At 41.4% G+C, this 3,419-nt stretch overlaps 1 non-coding gene across 1 annotated transcript; it reads left to right on the plus strand.

Annotated features, from left to right (window-relative positions):
• The first annotated feature begins 2,899 nt into the window (after positions 1 to 2,899).
• On the plus strand, positions 2,900 to 3,006 carry LOC113001053 (small nucleolar RNA R71). Its single transcript, XR_003266383.1, has one exon. It is a non-coding gene; the product is annotated as a small nucleolar RNA R71 (small nucleolar RNA).
• The last annotated feature ends 413 nt before the right edge of the window (positions 3,007 to 3,419 follow it).

Here is a 3,419-nt window from a genome sequence, read left to right on the forward strand (position 1 = left end):
TTTTGCAGCAGATTGGATACTGGAAGGGTCACTTTGTTAAAATCCTTGATAAAACGCCTATAAAACCCTGCATGACCAAGAAAAGAACGAACCTCTCGCACGCAAGAGGGGTAAGGCATAAAACCCTACATGACCAAGAAAAGAACGAACCTCTCGCACGTAAGAGGGGTAAGGCAATTGTGAAATAACATCTATTTTTGCAGGGTCTACCTCTATGCCCCTATTGGAAATTATATGCCCTAAAACTATGCCTTGTTCTACCATGAAGTGACATTTTTCAAAATTCAGCACAAGGTTAGTTTCAATGCATCTACTAAGAACTCTATCCAGACTATCTAAACATGTATCAAAAGAGGATCCATAAACAGTAAAATCATCCATAAACACCTCTATGCAACTCTCTAAAAAGTCACTGAAAATGCTAAGCATATATCGCTGGAAGGTGCTAGGGGCGTTGCATAGGCCAAAGGGCATCCTCCTATAAGAAAAAGTGCCAAAGGGACAGGTGAATGTGGTCTTTTCTTGATCCTTATGAGCAATATGAATTTGTAAATAACCAGAAAAGCCATCAAGAAAACAGTAATGAGACTTATCTGCCAAGCGCTCAAGCATTTGATCAATGAATGGCAGGGGAAAATGATCTTTTCTGGTTACCTGGTTCAGCCTCCTATAATCATTGCAGACTCGCCAGCCGTTCTGCACTCTTGTGGTTGTGGGGATAAGCTCATCCCTTTCATTCTTAATTACTGTGAGGCTTGTCTTCTTAGAAACCACTTGGACTAGACTCACCCACTGGCTGTCAGAAATGGGGTAGATGATTCCAGCTTGTAAGAGCTTGGTCACCTCCTTTTTCACCACATCTAGAATGACGGGGTTGAGTCGCTGTTGTGGCTGCCTCACTGGCTTAGCTTCATCCTCTAAAAGTATCCTATGCATGCAGGTAGATGGGCTAATACTAGGAATGTCTGCTAAAGTCCATCCAATGGCCTTCTTGTGCTTCTTAAGCACTAGCAACAACTTCTCCTCTTGCTCAGTAGTAAGGGAGGCAGAGATGATCACTGGAAATTTTCCTTTGTCCTCCAAGTAAGCATACTTGAGGGTTGCTAGTAAGGGCTTCAACTCTGGTGTGGGTGGTGGCTGAACAGTGGGAGGAACCAGGGTAGGAGAAGAAGAAGGTTCCTCAGCCTGTACCTCATAAAGCAAGTCAGAAGTATATGTGCTTCCTGGAACATGGTTATTGCATTCTGACTCTAAAAAATCAACATCAAGAGGTACAACACCCAGAAAATCAGAACCAGACTCAAACTCAGATTCATTCTCAGCATAAAAATCAGATACATGATCAAATTCAAACTCAAATTCAGATTCAATGCATAAGGAATGACAAGTATGCATATCAGATAAAAATGGATTTTTCCTACCATGAAGAACAAAATCAAAATCAAACATATAATCATCAACAATCTGATCAATTATCTTAGCATGAAAAACAGAATGATCCTCAGATGGATGTTTCATGGCATCAAGAATGTTAAAATGAACAACAATATCACCAAATTCCATAGACAATGTGCCAACATAAACATCTATCTTGGTTCGAGCTGTTTTCATAAATGGCCTGCCTAAAATAATTGGAACTGAACCATGGGAAAATCCCTCTTCCATATTAAGAACATAAAAATCAACAGGAAAAATAAGTTCACTAACCCGAACCAGCACATCCTCTATGAAACCTTCGGGGTAAGCAACACTTCTATTTTCCAAATGAATCACCACATCTGTAGATTGCAAAGGTCCAAGAGATAAAGAATTGAAAATGGACAGAGGCATGACACTAACTGATGCTCCTAGATCTAGCATGGCATTCTCAAATTTATTGTTCCCAATAATGCAAGGTATATAGAAAGTACCTAGGTCCTTACATTTCTCAGGAATGTGAAGAACAAATTTACCTATCAATGCTGACACATTTCTGCCCATGCTAATCCTTTCATTGCCTTTGAGCTTCCTTTTGTGGGTGCACAACTCTTTTAGGAACTTGGCATATCTTGGAATCTGCTTGATGGCATCTAGCAGAGGTATGTTCACCTCTACTTTCCTGAAGGTCTCCAAGATCTCCTTTTCCGCTTGGTTCAATTGAGTAGCCATCTGCCCCATCTGATTTGTCAGACACTGAATGGAGGCTCTTGTCTCTTGCTGAAATTGCATATTCTGGATGGTCATTTGCCTCACTAACTCTTCTAAGGAAGGTTGAGGAAGGGCCTCAACTGCTTGTTGTCTTTGTTGTTGTTGCTACATTGGAGGAGGAACATAAGGCTTGGTTGGACCAGCAGCATTTTGGAAATGAGGGACATGCTGTTGTTGTTGTGGAGGACTTGCCCATCTCAGATTTGGATGATTCCTCCAACCTGGATTGTATTTGTTTCTTGAAAGATCATAATTATTCTACTGTTGTTGGTTTTGCTGCTGAGGGGGTCTATTATAATTGTTTGTAGCATAAGCTTTAGGTTGCTCATTGACTCCAGATTGCTGCAAAGAAGGACAAAGATCTGTATGGTGATCTGCAGAAGAATATAGACCACAGACTCTTGCAACAGGTGCAGATTTCTGATTCATGACAAGCTGAGTTACTAGGTTGACTAAGGCATCAAGTTTTCCCTCAAGCTTTTTATTTTCAGTAGATGAAGATGAATCCGTGGCCACCTCATGGACTCCTCTAAGGACAATAGCATCATTTCTTGCACTGAATTGTTGGGAGTTGGAAGCCATCTTCTCGATCAAATTCCTAGCCTCAACAGGGGTCATATCACCAAGAGCTCCACCACTGGTAGCATCAATCATACTCCTCTCCATGTTGCTAAGTCCCTCATAGAAATATTGAAGAAGGAGTTGCTCAGAAATCTGGTGGTGAGGACAGCTTGCACACAATTTCTTGAATCTTTCCCAGTACTCATACAAGCTCTCTCCACTAAGTTGCCTAATGCCTGAAATGTCTTTTCTGATGGCAGTGGTTCTAGATGCAGGGAAGAATTTCTCCAAGAACACCCTCTTAAGGTCATCCCAGCTGAAAATGGACCTGGGAGCAAGGTAGTAGAGCCAATCTTTTGCCATTCCCTCCAGAGAATGAGGAAAAGCCTTTAGAAAGATATGATCTTCTTGGACATCAGGGGGCTTCATGGTGGAACAAACAATATGGAACTCCTTAAGATGCTTATGAGGATCTTCACCTGCAAGACCATGAAACTTGGGCAGCAAATGTATTAGTCCAGTCTTGAGAACATATGGAACACCCTCATCAGGATATTGAATGCACAAACTTTCATAAGTGAAATCAGGTGCAGCCATCTCCCTAAGAGTCCTCTCACGAGGTGGAGGTTGAGCCATGTTCTCAGTATGAAAATTAGTAGTTAAATGCTCAA

This window comes from Glycine max, unplaced genomic scaffold (assembly GCF_000004515.6).
Source record: "Glycine max cultivar Williams 82 unplaced genomic scaffold, Glycine_max_v4.0 scaffold_456, whole genome shotgun sequence".
Lineage (NCBI taxonomy): Eukaryota > Viridiplantae > Streptophyta > Magnoliopsida > Fabales > Fabaceae > Glycine > Glycine max.